Source organism: Onychostoma macrolepis, chromosome 13, assembly GCF_012432095.1.
Source record: "Onychostoma macrolepis isolate SWU-2019 chromosome 13, ASM1243209v1, whole genome shotgun sequence".
Taxonomy (NCBI): domain Eukaryota; kingdom Metazoa; phylum Chordata; class Actinopteri; order Cypriniformes; family Cyprinidae; genus Onychostoma; species Onychostoma macrolepis.
The window spans coordinates 19,318,827-19,337,029 of NC_081167.1; the positions used below are offsets into that span (position 1 = coordinate 19,318,827).

The following is an 18,203-nucleotide window of genomic DNA, read 5'->3' on the forward strand; positions in this document are numbered from 1 at the left end:
AAATCTTACTGACTCCAAACTTTTAAACGGTGGTGTGTCTGTGTCTATATATGTATGCATTTGCTTAAGTAGATAATTAACATCCTCTCTGATAAAGGCGCTTTATAAGTCTTATTTACAAAAAGATTGTATGAAAACTTACCATCTGCTCTGGCATGTGACCGGCAATTATTTTGTTGAACTGAAAGATTATGAATCATTTAGTTTTGTAATTGGACACAATCTTCACCAAAGGGGGAAAAAAAATCAGTCTATATAAAGTAATTGAATAATTCCAAGGCTAATTAATTGCTGCATGCATTATAAAAGCCTTTCACAAGGTAAAATCTTTAAGATAAATCAATAAACTCAATAAAATGTTCTTAAAATGGTCTATTTTAACCTTCACTCTAGTTTTCCAGTGATTCATTCTGTTCTGTTTTGTTCCCACCTTCACAAATCGGGGGAATTTCCGATAGTGGTGGGTTTCAGCGAGATCAGGTCAGAAGTGGGTGGATCTTTGTGAAAGTATATGTGTTTGTGGGGGAATAATGGAGCCATTCTTCAGCTCTATGGAAGCCGCTGTACAGTGGCGTGTGGTGGACCTGCCAGAGGCACTGGGGTCTCCTTAAAATAGCTCCAACCCTCGAATGTCAGAGGCAAAGCTGAGACTGCGCACTGAACACTGGCCATTTGACCGAGAGCATCAAAGAAATCTCCATGAAGTCCTTGAGATTTTTGCCGCAACCAGGAAAACATCCAGTCGTAATAAGTTAATCATGTTTTGATTTTGATCTAATATTGAAACGTGGCAGTCTTTTGACATTTGTGCAGGAATAAATTTCCGTATCATACCACAAACCCACAAATCTGTGTGCATGCATGGCAGGCAGATCTAGAGAGCTAGTAGGTTGCCCATAAGGATGTTTGTTTAACAATGATTCAAAAGGTCATTCAGTTGGACTGTGCGGTTAGGATTATTTTTGTTATAATCAGAACGATTTCATACTAAGTCACATGTTTGACATGGGTTCATGATTTCAGTGATTAATTTGACTGCTTTTTGCACTACAAACAGTAGCAGAAAGCTCAGAGAGAACAGAAGCAGGGATCAAGCCGGTCTGCCCATGAGTGGCACAAGTAAACAAAACTAACATTTGAAATAAATCAAGATTATTTTTTCTTTCCTTTAGACACCACACGTCTCTAAAAAACCCAATCAGAAGAGTTTATGCTGTTCTTCTGATATTTATTATTAGTAAAACATTATGCTGCTCGATTCTCAAAGCCGGTGGAATAAATTAGTTTAGGAAATGTGCAGTATTTCACCTCTGTCTTATTTACTAACCACCCGCAATCTAGTTTTACCAGACTTTGTGTTATTTTTAGGCCAAACATTAAAAGAATGAATTCAGTTGGGTTCAGGTTTGTTTGGATCCCAACATTCTTCAAGATATCTTGTTTTATGTTATGCAGAAGTCATACAGATTTGGAATAACGTGAGGTTAAATGATTTTAAGTGAACTATTCCTTTAAATTAAGAGAAATTTACTTGAATCAATATTGCATAACACATTGTAACTGTAAAATTAGACAAATATTTATTAAGAATAGGATTTAGATTGTACATTGTTCACTTAAGCTAGTTAACGTTGCACCATTGCGCCATTACTGCTCACAGAAAGCTGAGCACACTGTCACAAATAAACTCAATTTTGTTTACTTTTTCCATTGATTGCATTTCTTCATGTGATGATCATATGTGTAGACAAACCTACTTTTGTCATTTTTAAAGAACTGATTTAGTTGTCTGCGCTGGTGGAGCGATAGTCTCAGTAAAGTATGTCAGATTGTGGTAGTCTGTCGTGTCACCTAGAACCATGTACAAGATGGGGAAATCCAGTCATGCAAGTTGTGCTCGGTACATATTTTTTGGTGTGCTTTTACTATTACCTGCATTGCACAAGCTGTAGGCCTATAGCATAAAAAACAGTGCAAACAAACAAATGATACTATCAGTGTGTGCAGCTTCTATTTTGTCCTTAACCTTCTGGCAAAGTTGATTTTGTGACAGTGGTCTGACCATGTTAATTGTAAAGGATAGTGTAGCAACAAATGAATTCCTGGTAGGGCCACCAGTGTTACGGGCACCTTGTGTGCTTCTCTTTGTGCCCAGGTGAGTGTAGTCAATGGACGAATGGTTCATAAATAACATACTTGATTTCTCAGGCTCAGTGCTTGGCCATAGCGAACTCCCGCCACGACACCTCATGTGTACTTTTAACCTTGCTTGTGCAGACAGATGAGTGCTGGAATCGACCCTCCAAAGGGGATTGAAGAGAGCTGAGACAAATAACAATAGAGGGCAAAAGCAGATCGGGGAGGTTGAGCTTTCTGGATACAGACACACAGCCGACTGATCTCATTTGATATAATTCATGATGTGAGATGAATCATATGTAGAAAACCTGTGTTGAGGAAGCTGCTTTGAAACTTGCTTAGCTTCAGTTACACTTTTTGAAGTAAATGGCTACATTTGAAGCCATTTTAAGGGAGTTGTTTATTTTTAAATAGTATGAGGTCTCAATTTGATAACTTGAATAGATAAATTTACACTTAACCAAATAAAACTAGAAAAATGTTTTTAGCAACCATATTATTTACTTATGAACCATTCGGATGTTCTGAAATGAACACTTTTGATTTTTGCTTCAGTTTACGCAACACCTCTAGTTGTTGGAAAAAGTAGCACGATACTGGAAAAACTACTGTTTTGAACACAACCAAGCTGCTGAAAAATTTAGTTAGTAGTGTTGCTACCTTCAGTTAGTTCCGTCCCAACACTGATCCTCACGGTGACCTATAAATGTCACGAATTAAGACTTTGTTAACTGACCCTTGGACAGTAAGACTTGTAATGGGTCTGTAGTTTACCTCAGGCTCTTTACGTGATTTACAGCCCTGTTCCAGTCTGAACTGTAAATATTCATGTCCTTGGAGCAGGCCGAGACATGATCTCATTCGCTTCTGCCAGGGCATCTCGTGTAGGCACAGGCTCCGCAGATGTAAATCGCTGTTTACTTCATTACATCATTAGCTGTGTTTCCTTGGGCCCTGAAGAAATGAGGTGAAACACACTGGTTACTGTGTGCCCTCTGTGCCCTATCAAGCTGGAGAAACCCGCCGAGTGAAGCTTATTTCCTCCTCTATTTGCAGAGGAGATTGTTTGGAGATCCTGTTGAATTTCTTGGACAAATAACTTGTGTGCACATCTAAATTAGAGAACATTTGCCAATTTAGAAAGCCTTTTCTTGCGTTTATCATATCATTGCACCTTTATTTGCCTCTTCAGTGATTTCCGGGTGATTGGATTTCAACACGGAGGGAAAGATGGCAGATATCATTGAAAGGTTTGTTCAAAATCGCTCTGCACAATAGCGTTCCAAGGTAAAGTGCTAAAAGAGAAGCTCTTGTTTATGAAAGGGGTGTGTAGAGCTTAGAGCAGGTGCAGAAGTAGATCATACTTACAGTATCATGTCTTTATTGTGGACTCCTTGCTACTAACGTGTTTGCTCTGACAAGGTGTGTTACATTTGATGCTTTCCTCTGTTTGTTTTGGGAATCAGATAAAAATTAAATGGACTGCTGTAAAAGGAATGGAGTTCAATGATTAACGTGTTTTTCTCTAAAACAACTTTCAATTAATCTGAGGATCCAAGACATGATAATGATGCAACAGCATTTTGTGCATCATTTAACATCACAATGAATGCTTCATGCACCATGGAATCTACTATGGTATCTGGCATTTTATAGAAAAATAAGGAGATGGTGTCTTGGGTTGAGATGGAACTGGAATTTTTGTGTGAGTTACTCTGCTTGGATTTAAAACAAAAAAACAATTGTGATAACCAATAATCAACAGCTTGTTGTGCCCAGATTTATTTTATTTTATCCTTTTATTCGTTTTATTTTTATATTTTATTTATTTAACTTTTTATATTTTATTAATTATACTTTTTACAATTATTTATAATAATTTCCCAAAATAGATGTTATGTAAAAGCTTACAATCAGTGAAATATTTTACAGTGCATATAGGCAGTTTGAGGCAATATCTACTTTTTATTTTGCTGTCAAATTAGAAATGTTTCATTGCACAATTTTCTGTTCCACATTATCAGCTGAAATTATTGGCTGCAATTCCACTACTGGTATCAATAATAGTTTCATTATATATTTTTCATACCGTGCACCTGAAAACCCGAGAACAAGAATCAGACAAAAAAAAGACTCCTAGAATCCCAACGGTGCTTACATGTGTGTATTTGAAGTACACGCTCCGTTCAAAAGCCTCTCATTAGGAGCACAGGAAGCTTGTCAGTGTGCCGGTTAAGTGTTGGTGTGAGTAGGACCAGTGCGGCCTCTTGCACTCACTCGATTACGCACCTAATCAAATCACCTGCTTGTTTATACGCTCGGTACTCCGGCGTCAGAAAAGCAGCTTGGCTTCATTCATACCGCCCATTTTCCTTTGAGGACTTCCAAACAATATCCATAACAAGCCCAGCGGTCTGTGCTTTCCTCCCAAAGGCAGGCTGCTGGATTTGAATTTCTCTTTCTTGTTGGACTCCAAATCCACATGCACTGTAACATGTTCAAACTGTTTTCCGCGTGCTTTAGGAATCCTCTCATGTTCAGAAGCAGCGATTGATTTGTTTAGAGCCGGTGGCATCATAATCACCCCACAAGTGGAAAGAGCTGACTTACATTTTCTGCTCTGTTATACTTGCGTTATTGGAGTGTGGCTTTCCTGAATGCGCTGGCTGAGAGTTTGTGGATATTGCATTACAACAATATTGTCTCTGTATGCGCTTAGTTGTTCGCCGAGAGACAGACTACAAATGGCCTGGTTGCTGCTTGTTTAAATGCTCCCAAGCATTGCTAATGCCTGGATTATCTCCTAGAGAAATGATTTAGTGAAAATAATGGCTTCACAATGGTCCCGCTGCAGCAGATATACGCACCAACCCAATAACCAGTCCTCTGAGAGAGCGTATTGATTGTAGCAATAATATTGCTCTATTCCCATAGAAAAAAGATATAAATATAAGAATAAAAAGCAGTTTTTTTTTTTTTATTTATTCCGAAGCTGACTTGTGCTAAACCCACCTGATGCTGAATCCGGAAAAGAATGGCAAACATGGAAACGTGGGTTTGGAAACCCTTTTTTCGTTTCCTGTGAGAAGTGCAGAGATCATCAGAAATATTGGCATAACTTCACCCGGCTCATTGTCTGCGGTCGGAGCCCCTCCACCCCCGCTCCATGTTTACGCTGAGACACTCTGCCTGCCTTAGGATCAGATATGACATCATTTCGCCACAGCTGCGGGCCGCACACGAGGCGTGGAGAGGGAACAATTGACCAGGGGGGACGCAGGAAGAGCCGACTGACCTGATTGCTCAGCTGGCCGAGCAACTGGGAAGGAAGGCCCAAGGCGGAGCCGTGGATGCGGGGAGGGGTGATGGTGGTGGACAGTGCCCCCGTCACCCTCCCCTCCTCCTGGATGCAGCGTTCGCGATCGCCCTGCCCTCTGCTGTTCTCCTGCCTGCCTGCCTGCTTGTTTGAGCCAAAGCAGATTTGTACATGAAAAATGATCTACAATCTCTGTGGCTGTATCAGCTTCCAGATATAGACGTTCCTGATAGGCCAAATCCCCTTTAAAGAGGGCTTTATCCCGCTCACTGAAAAGCCACGGAGAACATCACATTCTTTTATCTCGGCACCTCAGTATGTTCTAAATATGTGCTGTGTTTTGGGCTGCGACACCAATCTGTCCCAATCGGCTTGTGTTCGTGGTGCTTAGCGGGAAAGGTTATTGTTTAAATGTTAGCGCAATCTACATTGCATTGATCACTCTTAATTATTAGACGCACAGCTGCTGCCTGAATACGAATCAGATGGACGTTTCATCTATGTATAGATAGACAGCTGGAAAGGGCACCATGCATATGACCTACCACATGTTCATTTCCATATAGAGAAAGAAGACAGCAGTGTACAATAACTTTGATATGACAAACACTTCTTTGGAGAATATAGAGCCTGTTATTTAAAAATTGCTTTAAATGTAATATTATTGTTTTTTTATTATCGTTATCAATAATAATACTGTTATCAACATTATTAGTATTATTCATATTAATATTAACAGCATAACATTATTATTATTAGTAGTAGTAGTAGTGTGTGGTAATTTTATAAAAATGTTTTTATTATATATTATTTAATATATTTTAAAACAAATAAACACAAAGTATTATTATTGTTATTATAGTCAGTATTTTCATAATTTCTATTTTAAGGTTAAATCTTTCCAAAAATGAAAACCTCGTTTTGGTCCCTCATGTCATTCTAAACCTGTATGTATTTTAAAGAGATATTTTGAAGAATGTTTAAGCTGTAACTTTTCCAAACAATGAAAGTCAGTGGGTTCTACAACACTGGACCCCAATTAATATTTATGATTTAATATAAAAAATGCTTACAGGTTTAAGATGAAGTAAATGATGACTAGTTTCAGTTTTGGATGAACGGTTTAAGACCTCAGGGATATGTGTACCCATGGTTGTGAATTGCTGAACTAAGTAAGTTGTGTCCCAACCAATGTAAACCTACATTTTATTTGAGGACAGGGAACAAAAGCCTGAAAATAGATGAGAAACCAGAGCGTATAAATCCGGCGAGGGGCAATCGGGTGCATTTGTGTGTGTATGTTTGCGTTTGGGTTAGAGATTGCGATAGCCCTTTTCTCCTTAAGAGATATGTTTTCAGTGCAAGGAGCCGATTCCCGTGAGGCGGGTGATCCTTTTTAATGACAGGGATTCATCTGTTAGCGTCCCTCAGGCCCCACACAGCACTGTGCGGCGCGGCTCCCAGCAGCCCACAGAAAATGGGCGGCAGCCTCAGGAGAGCGCACCTCCTCAGCCCCTCAAGATGCCGTGTGGGAGTTTAATTACTCCTGCGGCCACAAACCGCAGCTTACGCGCGCTCATTACTACAAATGCCTTCATTCTCTGCTGTTTTTAATCATTTTTAGGCAAAAATATCGCACCAGAGATGATGAGATGAGAAATAGAATGAGAGCAGAAAGCAAGAGATTGCTCTTGTGAGGGGGTTGGGTTTGAATAGGGGGTCGAAGTGAGGGTGCTAGCCTTCAGGGAGAAGAGGGAGCTTAGAGACAGGACTTTGGATTACTAACTCGACAAAAAGGACTAAACATCTATTCAGTCAGGTCCTTCTGGTCTTTAGGGCCTATCCCTGCTGCTTTAATGAACTTATTTAGACTCAGTTTAGTTCATCCACCACTACTTAGAAGAATTAGGCTACAATTTGTCTCTTCATATTTGCTCAAGGCTTTAAAGTGTCACCACTTGAAGTAGCCGACGATTTAAAGAATAGTTTGTGTAAAACCTGATGATCCATGTTTTCCAGAATGATTTGAGATGTTCTAAAGAGCATCTTGTGCTTCAAGTGAACTTCAGATTTGCAGCTTCCATTGCTCAATAGTTATGTTTCAATTTGCTAATTTAATGTAAAAAAATTGCAGATGTGATTTAGCGAATAAAGCAGCATTTTCATTTTAGGTACCTATAGATGTTTTATGCAGCTGCAGATGCCTTATGGGAGCGTTAGCATGTCGGACAGTTCTTCTGCCAGGTAATGGTAGTGAATTATTCACACACAATTCTTGTTGAGGCAAAGTCACATGTCTTTTTTTTAAATACACATCTGGAATTTTATGTGGTAAATGTGTTTCCATTAGTTTACAAACTTTACATACAATTAATTGTATTTTTTTAATTTGACACATACATTTTAAGTTATATTTAAAATGTAAATATATACATATTAAAAATAATATATATAATTTATCATAATTTTATATTTTATTTTAATGTGGGTAAAAACATTTTTGTTTTCCTCTTGTTTGGTGGTATGTGAAAATTTGCACAATACAAGATGGGCGGAATCTTGGTCATGCATTCGCTTATTTGATTAGTGACCTAGAAGTAGTCCAGAAACAGATATATTTGTATTGATTTTCCATTATAAGTTTAAATAAAAAAGCATTCTGCCTATTTCTAGGTTAAAACGAGATTTTCATCTGATTTTTTTCTGTTCTCAAACCACACTGTATATCCCATCATCAAAAAGCAGTCCACATGCATCCTTCCTTTCCATATTGTTTGCACTTTTAGATGTGCCAAGGCCGTGCACTAATGTTTGTTAGTTAAATGTACTCCCTGTGAGGTAATGAGTGGCAACCCAATACGTGCTGCATTCTCCTTTTAATTACCGTTAGTCCACTAGCTGTTTTCTAATGAGGTCATGTCAATATTGAGCCTTATACTTCCCTCTGTCGTTAGGAGCTTCCAGAGAGCAAACACACTGCCCTCCTCACTGGATGGGCTGTAGCAGACTGGCCAATGATCTGATTTTGTGTATTTATTCATTTCTTCACTGGCAATCTGTTAAAAGCTTTCTGAAAGGATTTATGTCATCTGTTCTACATAAGTAAGCACCCTTCTGATGGTTACACTTGCAATTGGATCTGTCTGAAAGAGGCTCTTCCTTCCCTGTCTTCTGTCTCTCGCTTTCTCAGCCTGCTTGTCTCTCTGAGAAACTGTGAGACATATTACTGGCTGTAACCCGGCTCTCAGGGGCCTGCTCTGGGTGGCTGCCGTCTTCATCAAGGGGAATTTCTGCAGACATTGTGCAGGCTCTCAGATCATTACCAGCCTCCTTCACTGAGCCTTTGTTCCCCCCCTCCGCCTGCTCGGGCGCTGAGCTGACACGCGGCGTTCTGTCGACGTGAAGACCAACCACCAAACAGCGATTCTCCTGACGTAGCGCCATGCAGAGGACAAGCTGACTGTCACTCCTCCGCTTGTCTGTCCCTCCTCCCCTCACTGTGTCATCTTAAATCTGTTCATCTGTTAACAAAGCATCAGACAGCTTATTAAGAAGGTGTGAAAAGCAGAGAAAATCACTCCACATTCTTGCATTGAGACACTGTGTCAAAAAGCCAGTTTCAGTAAAAGCATTTAAATAATAGTGCCAATCTTCCGTGTTCATTTTTGCATGCTTTTTTTTAAGGAATTTTTGAAATGTATTTTGGAACTTTATTTTGCATTGTGGTGTTTCCATCCTCCATTTTATGCAAACTTTGCATATAAAAAAAATACTGTAAAAATACACTTTATTAATCTATATTTATGTTTTCCAGTCGAAATATCAGATTTTTTAAAGATATAATATAATAATATAAATAATATAATATAATGTAATATAATATAATATAATATATAAAATAGGCTAAAGTTATTCAAATTTAGAATATTATTTTTAACATTTATTTTGTGTATTGAAATGTATGTATATGTATAATAAAATGAATTAAGAATTGTATGTATGTCTGTGTGTATACACACCGGTACATGCATATATATTTTATTATTTCTATAAAATTGATATTTAAACCGTGTAATCATGTTAGTAACAAATTATTATTTGAATATTTTCCATTACATAAAAAATGCCTTTAAAATTCTCCCACTCTATATTTAAAATATTCTTAAATGTATTATTATTTTTATAATTAATTATACATTTTAAATAAAAAATCCAAAATTACCTTATATAAAATGTATAATGTTTAAGTAAAATTTAAATATAAAAATAAATATATTACAATATTTTATATTAGCTAAATATTTATTTTAGATTTGTTTTTTCAATTTAAAATGAATAATTAATACATTTTAAATAATAAAAACATTTAATTTTTATAAAATGTATAATATTTGTCCAAGTAAAAATAAATATATTACAATATTTTATATTAGATGAAAGCCTTAAAACCACACTCTCTCTCCTATATACATAAATAAATATAGAAAATACTGATAATAATAAAGGTGTTTTGTAGTGCAAATGTGACTTTACAGAAAAGCGTTTGCATGTGTCTGGGAAGAGCACCCTGGCCAGTTGTCTTCTGCATCCTAACTGAACGGCAACACGGGAGCTTAAGTTTCAACCTGTGCCGTGGCCCTGTGTGCTGGGCCCCTGCCAGGGTTCAGAGGTCACACTTGTGAGGCATGTGTGTGGAAGGGGGACTCAGTTTGGGGGCCCCAGCCTCCCACAATATGTCCGTCAGCAAATCTCTTTGTTTTCTCCCCTCTTAACCGCTCAAGTCCCCACTCTGTATCCAAGGAAATGTTGCCAGGGGAGATGAGCCCGGGTAACGGTACGAGAACCTAGGGGTATGCGCGGATGCTCTGTTTGCCTTGATAAATGCATGGTGTCCAAGGCATGCCTGATTATTTTGCTGCCGCTTCTTTTTTCCCCAGGTCCTTTTGCCTTTGCTGCTCCTGAGGGACCCATGCATTCTGTGTACATGTGTGCATGAGCTAGTGCGTGAGTGCATGTGTGAGTGCTTCCATATGTCTAGACAAGAGTGGAATCCCAGGGGCCCCACACGTTTAGACTCAGGATATTAAATGACCTAATGGCCATGTTATTTGTGTAGGATTCATTTAGAGAATCTGGCGAGGAGCATTAAATCATAATGAAGAGGGTATGAATTTTGATGGAAGGCGGAGGGCTGCTTTGGGAGCTTGTCCAGGTAAAGCTTCAGCTAAGACGGCTGCATAAAACCCTCATTGAAAGCTCCAGGCTGTGACCTAAGCGCACAGACAAGTTTGAACAGCCAGACGTAGACACCACATGACCAGAGCTTGAGGTGCGCACTCAGACCTCTCCGAGAGTAAGAAAAATGATTAACACCTAAACAAGACAGGACAGACATCCTCACTCGCTCTGTTGTAAGAATCAAATCCCTTTAAGAGCCCCAAATAAAACACTTTTGCTGGTCCTGTATAAACTTGGATGAGTAGTTTTGTCATTGCGTTTGGATTCAATGGTATGTGTGGTGACTGTAGCATCAGGTGATATCTGAAACATCATCTCGCTGAAGTCTGAACCTCATTAAGATAAGAGAGAGACTGCTTTTCAGACACTTTATGTAATGACTGCCTTTGATGTTCTGGGCAGGCTAGGACAACAGTCCGCTAGTCAACTTCTGAAGAATTTAGTCATAAGTATGCTTACCTTTGCCCAGCATACATTTTTCCCCTTCGTGACACCACTAGAAAGACGTTTGTTTTCTTCTTTTGTTTTTTTAGTTTTTATTTTGCTGGAAGCTTGTTGTATTTTTTTTTTTTTTTTTTAATACACTACCTCTTAAAAGTTTGAGGTGAATAAGAATTTTTCTAAGAAATGTTTTTGAAATAAGTCTCTTATGCTTATCAAATCAATATTTATTTGTTAAAAAATATAGTAAAATGTTAATATTTTATACTGTTTTCTACTTTTAATATATTTTATAAATGCATTTTATTCCTGTGATGGCAAAGCTGAATTTTCAGCAGTCTTTACTCCAGTCTTTGGTGTCACATGATCCTTCAGAAAACTTCCTGGTACGCTGATTTACTGCTCAAGAGACATTTCTTATTATTATCAATGTTGGAAAATGTTGTCTTGCTTAATATTTATGTGGAAACCATGGGACATTTGTTTGTGTGTCTCAAGGAGTACAAAAGAGTCTTTACTCACTATTGATCAATTTAATGCATCCTTGCTGAATGTCCCTAACCCTAAAAGTATGAATTTCTTAAACAAATTACTGACCACAAAGGTTTGAACTATAGTGTATATTTTATTTATTATATTTCATACAATAGATATTTTCATTAAGTTGAGCATATTTTTAAATATTTTTTAAAATTATATATTAAATTAAAAAATATTGCAAATATTGTCACTTCCAGTGGAAATTGACAGAATGTAAAAGGAATTTCTAGATTTTTGTGTTTATTTTTGCTCCTCTGCATTTTATGCTGTAGTGCTCCTTTTAGCATGCCAAAGTTAAACCATATTTTTTCGGAAATTGAATTTTATATGATTAAATAATGATGCCAAAATACTTTCTGTGATGTGCAAGAACAACTATAAGTAAGATATTAAAACACCGGCTGTGTTTGAGCATGGGCTCATCCAATCGCCCGAGTTTCGGATGGAACTTCCTGTTTGGCTGAACAATGGAGGACTGAGGGAAAGTTCAGGAAACCTGGCTTGGAAACAGTTAAGCAGTCATTATATATTCAGTTTAGTGCCGTTGGTGGCACATAAATGACACACTGCAGCTTTAAGGCTATTAAAGTTAGTTTACAGGCCCCGAGATACCAATAATTATAAATAAATGTATAGCAATTATGTTTAGCTCTTACATTGGGCCTATCAAATTCATCATTCCTGTATTATAAGACTTTTTAAGCTATTCATCTAGGTTAAGCAGTAATGTGCTGCTCTGTTATGCGAGCCTCAGTGGCGTGAGGCCTCTCCCTCACCCAACGTTCCTCAGCTAACAGGAACTCCCTTATTTCCTGAACTCCCCTCACCATTTCACTCCTGTGCTAAAGACACACACACACAGCCTCAGGTGTCACCATATCCAGAGGCCAAAAATATGAACCTATGTGTCTGTTAACATCCATGTGCTGACACAGACTAACATTGTGCTCTAACCAGTAGAAGCATAAGCTTCCAGCAACAGGAAATGTATCAGTCCATATTGTATACGAAAATATAACACAATCACAGCCAGTCGGTTTATATTTGATATGGAGAAGACCAGTGAGATTTCACTGTGGGCAGGGTTTGGACATGGTGTAAAACTCACCATGTTGGGTTTAAGCTTCCTAATTGATCCCTGAGTTAAGGTTGATGTTTCATTCATCAAATGAACAACCAGGTGATCGGTATCTGTTAAAAGCCCAAGGCAATGATTGAAGCTGCAGAGGGAACAGATTAGCGAAACGTGTTCCTGTCTAGATGTTGGACAGTGGAACGTGTTTCATGAGGTTGTGATCTGTTGATGTACATGTTAGAGGTTCAGATGATAGCTGGGTAAAAAGACAGAGTGAGTGAGAGGAAGAGAGCAGAGCTGTGTGACACGGGGGTTGTAGACCCCTGCTCAGGGCTGATTGACCCTGTGTGCTCTGGCCAGTAGATGTTGGATTTGCAGCTCATGCTCTATTGATCCACGTGAGCCCACTCCACTTACAATGACACACACATTCACTTGCACAAAAAAAAGAAAGAAAGAAAAGGAGATGGCACAGTCAGGGAACATGCCATATCTGTTCACAAGGATATGTGCATTTTTACAATTTGGTATTTTTTTTAATATTATTTTCCTGTAAAATAATCTAATCACCCTAAAACAAGATAAATTTACTTCTTTTTTTACAAAATATATTTTGGATTTTTCTTTAGCCATTGGCAAGTTATTTTTAAGAAAATCTCATTAAATGTTGTTAGATCTACTCTTGAAACAAGAAAGCATGTGCCAGTGTGGGAAAAATACTTGATTTAATATGTATTCTCTGAAAACAAGTCAGTCTTTTGCATCTTGCTTTTTAGGTAAATGTATCTTGTTTTAAGTTTTAATTTTACATTTTTTGGAAAACAAGATGAAAATACTGATTAAGAATTACTGATTTTTTCTTTTTTTTTCTTTTGCAGTGTCTCCATCTGACATTCAAGGATTTGTTGAAATATGTATTTTCATTCATGCTTATTTAAATCATGTAATTTATGCATGATTATGTCTTAGGACTGGGCCATTATATTAAGTATTCAAGATATATGCAATATATATTTTATTTGCCAAATTAGTTTACAAAATTTAAAGTTTTACTAATAAGTTTACCATTTTTTTAAACTTGATTTAATGTTGCATTACATTTACATATTCTACTTAGTGACAATAATGGCTTGGTTTAAATTATTGTCTTTTTTAAAATCACATTGTGAGCCATTTTAGTCTTGTAATACTGTATATAAATAATACATATAATAAGAGTGCAAAAAATATCTCACAATATAAATGTTTTAACTGTATCGTATTTGTGTGTCTGTTTGTGATCACAAGTGTAAGTGTTTGCCTCTGAATGTGTGTGTGGTCGCACTTAAACAGAGTTGAGGGTGGGGAGAGAGGCAATAAGGGAAGAATGATTACCAGACAGGCCTCATGCTCGCTGCAGATATGCAGGCCTAGCAGTATTTTGCCTCTGCACAGTGTCAAGCATATTGATCAGCCTCTAGTAATAGAGAGAGGGCAGTGTGCAAAATCAATGTTCAATTTTTCTCCCCTCTTTCACTCTTTTTCTCTCTCTCTCTGTGTCAAACTACCTTTCTAACTTGCACTGAAGCTGATTCACATCCACATTCACATGAAGCTGTTTATTCTGCCACACTTATGATGGCGTAAGAGGGATTTGAATGTCATCATTGTTCCATTGTTTGACCTTTCTGTTTCAAAGACTTAAGAATGGAAAGAAAAACAATTTAATATGCATTTGTCCATTGATAATGTGCAGTCTGCGTGATGGCAAAGCCTGGAAATGAGGTGTCTGTGTAAATGTTAGATATCTGTTTTAAAGTGAAAATCATGTCATCATTTACTTATCCTCATGTTGCTTAAAACTTTGATGACTTACATTCTTCTGTGGAACACAAAAGGTTATCTTTTGAAAAATGTTATTTTTGTACATGCAATGAAAGTCAATGGGGCCCAGTTTTGCTTGGACCACGGTGTTCTTAAAACAGTGTTCTTCCACAGAAGAAAGTAAGTCATACATCTTTAGAACAGCATGAGGAGAGTAAATGAAGACAGACTAGTCATTTTGGTGGAACTATCCCTTTAACTAGGCTGGCCAGTTTAGTCCAGTACGAGGATAAAATCAAGCATCTTTTTCTGTTACGCAAGTGTTCCCATTTGTTCCCTTTTCCCCCTCTCGCTCGGCGTTTGATACAGATTATAAAAAAGATTAGGTCTGGCGTTACTGTCCCAGTCTGTCTACCATCAGAAAATAGAATTCATTTAGGTAATCCAGATGGTTTTCCTCAGTTTGTGTGTCTGGTATTTGGCCGGCTGTCAACAGCTTTTAGCAGCTCAGGGCGAGCTTTTGTGTTTGCACAGAGTGCCGAGGACCTCGACAGAGCCACTGCTCATGCGTTCACCAGCATCATTGCTGACAATGAACAAACGCACACCTGCTGCTGATCAGTAGCTATTGTTTAACATTAAAAAAAATCCGTTTTGCTCGATTTTTGGTCTTTATTCTGATGCTACCGAGAGAATTGATTGATTCTTTCTGTAAACTAATTAATGCGGCTAAATGCACCTGTATATTATATATTTTTTTCTGAGGCCTGGCTGTCGATAACTATTTGGCTAATTCATTGATTTGATTCACGAGAGCTTATTAGAATGTAGCGGCCGTAAAATAGTTCATTTTGAGGACAAAACAACACAAGTTTTCTCCAACGGACGCTGCTTAATCTTTATTCACATTTCTGTCATGTATGCTTCATTTTTCACTCTCTAGATTCAGCCCCACGAGTCTTTGTTGCACTCATGTAAATGATCTGGCGTGGGCCGCCGTGTGACCTTATGGCAGTGCAGACCCCATGACATCAGTCAGCGCTGTTCGTCTCGAGGCTGCAGCATCTTAATGAGCGGTCGCTGTGCCAGACTTGGCCAGGCTCAGCCTCTCTCTCTGGTTTGGTTTGGACGCCGGCCTGTGCTCCTCCAGAAACCACCCTGCCCCACTCGCAGCCCTACCACAGATGCATGCGATCCGCCCAGTGGGATAATCTTTCCCCACTGTTGCAGGTGGACGACGCACGACGTGCTCGGAGACGTGATCCCTCTGCGAGCAGATGCCCTATCTGGAACGCTTTGGGCCCCGGTGGAGCAGGTTGGGTTGGGGTAGGGCCGCCGGGCTGGGGCTGGCCGTGTTGGATGGGCGATGATGAATGGGGCTCACCTGGTGGTCTCTGTGAGGGCTGGCAGGCTGCGCTGTGGGGGTCTCCCACCAGCCTGTCCCAGGCAGCGTGTGGCAGGAGGCAGCAGCCAGGGCCACATTAATCAAACCCTCCACCTGCCTCTTTTTCACTGTCTCCCTCGCTCTGTCTCCCTGCTCGTCTCTTTACACATTCTCCACCAGGCTCGTCGTGCAGAACAATGAGTCTTTGAACAGAGCCAGAGCAAGGCCAGTCTGTCTGACAGTGGCCATTTTACAGCTAAACCTTGGACTCTTTTTACATTCATGTACTAGGTGTTTAATGCTATTACGGCAAGGCGAACGTTCCTCTCCCCTGTCAAGCCCGGGCGCATGTATAAAAGCTGAAATAGACTAAGGTTCCTTTAGCACTTAACATCGGTAGGCCTTTGCCCTGCTCTGAAGTCTTAACAGCTTTGGCTCTCTAATGCTAGAGTTAGTGACACCTCCTTTTGAGGTCACTGAACACATAATTGGGTACTTAGTGGGGCCCGGTGCTTGGCGTGGATCGCTTGGAGTTATGCTTCGAGACACTCTGTGGACATGATGATCCAGTGACTTGATCATTTCAGGGCTGAGCAATAAAGATTTTTTGTTTAATATCTAAGACACATGTGAAATATTATACATTTTAAAATAGAAAAAAATATTTTAAAATTTTGTATAAATTACAATAAAATAAAATCTCTCTATCTATCTATCTATCTATCTATCTATCTATCTATCTATCTATCTATCTATCTATCTATCTATCTATCTATCTATCTATCTATCTGTCTATCTGTCTATCTATCTATCTATCTATCTATCTATCTATCTATCTGTCTATCTATCTGTCTATCTATCTATAATTGACATATATAATTTTTCAAAAATTATTTTTATTTATATAAAAATACATAATATAAAAACATTACATGTGCTATATGAAATTTTATATGCAATCTTATTTATTTTGTATTATACATTTGTCTGTTAAAAAAACGTACATGGTGACAAAGCAGCTCTGGCCCAAGGCCATTTGTTGTCTTGAATAACATGAAAAAAAACTAAACTTTCACAACAACATTGCAGCAGTAATTATCGAAGAATTTCAAAAGCCAACATGAAAAGCTCAATCGTTATGAAATTAAACATAAGCAGCAACTCGTCCTAAATGATTATTTACTGCATGTGAAATTGACCGTTGTTTCCCTTGTGATTTTTTTGGGGGGGGATCAGATGAGCACTCGAGCCTCATTAAATATACATGCTGTGTATTGAGCTGAGCAAGCCAATTAGCCGGGTTTTCTGTCGATCGCTAATAATTGCTTGCCGTTTGCAGTATCACCAGACTCCACCTCTCCTTTGCCTGTTTGAGGCTTTATTCCTTGGCTACATACACACAGCAGTAAAATACAGTTGTCAGTCCTTTTTTAGAGCACTAAATACAGTTATGTTCTCACATTCTGTGACCGAACTGACTCAATCAACTGATTCAATCTGCTTCTGTAAACTGTTATAGGAACAGGACAATTTTAGAGTCGCACCTGTTAGTAAATGCAATTTTCAGTCCCAAACACTGGCTGTGTGAAAGTAGCCTTTGTAATGTGATCACAAAATAATGTTTCCACTAGTCCGTAGCTCCTAACTGCAGGGATTTCACATTCCTTCTTTCAAAAGGCAGCATCTCAAACAGACGTTGATCTCGAATGCAAGCTGCCTCGTTCTGCAGGTGGCAGCCTGACTTCATTATCACACTCGTCTGTGCGCACATGTTTTAGAGCAGGTTCGTAGATGAAGGCTGAGATGATACAAAGTGATCTGTGTAGAAGCAGCCTCCGTGCATCAGCGTCGACCGCGCGTGCGTGTCATCTCTATCGTGAGGGTTGCAACATGGCTTTCAGACATCAGTGGAGCAGCACTGACGCTTTGATGCTAAACTGCGTCATCAAAGCTGAATAAATAGTGTTTATAGATACATCCTCACTCTTCCAGGATCAAACAGTCCTGTGTTAACCATGTACAATCAAACACAAAGTGTCAGACAGTGTTAGGTAGCGATGACGACATTGTGGTGATATTGCGCTCTGTGTTTACTGCAGTCGTATTTCACGTCGCTAAACGAGGGCAGTTTACAAAATACGAGTCCTTTTTGAAGTAGTGCTCGCTGGCTAATCGTCTTATCTCCATGTAATTAAGGGCTAGAGTGGCCTTCCGTGCATTTCTATTTCAATCATGCCAGAGATACCGTGAGAAACAAACAGAGACGG

The 18,203-nt window shown here is 38.7% G+C and overlaps 1 protein-coding gene across 11 annotated transcripts in view; it reads left to right on the forward strand.

Moving 5' to 3' along the window:
* Positions 1 to 18,203, forward strand: part of zmiz1a (zinc finger, MIZ-type containing 1a) — a 192,174-nt gene that overhangs the window by 116,164 nt on the left and 57,807 nt on the right. For 2 of the 11 annotated variants that reach the window (XM_058795527.1, XM_058795529.1), the window contains one exon: positions 7,627 to 7,699. The exons of the other annotated variants lie outside the window; for them this stretch is intronic. The gene's annotated coding sequence lies outside the window, so the exon portion shown is untranslated. The remainder of the gene's footprint in view (positions 1 to 7,626; positions 7,700 to 18,203) is intronic. 11 annotated transcript variants of the gene reach the window in all.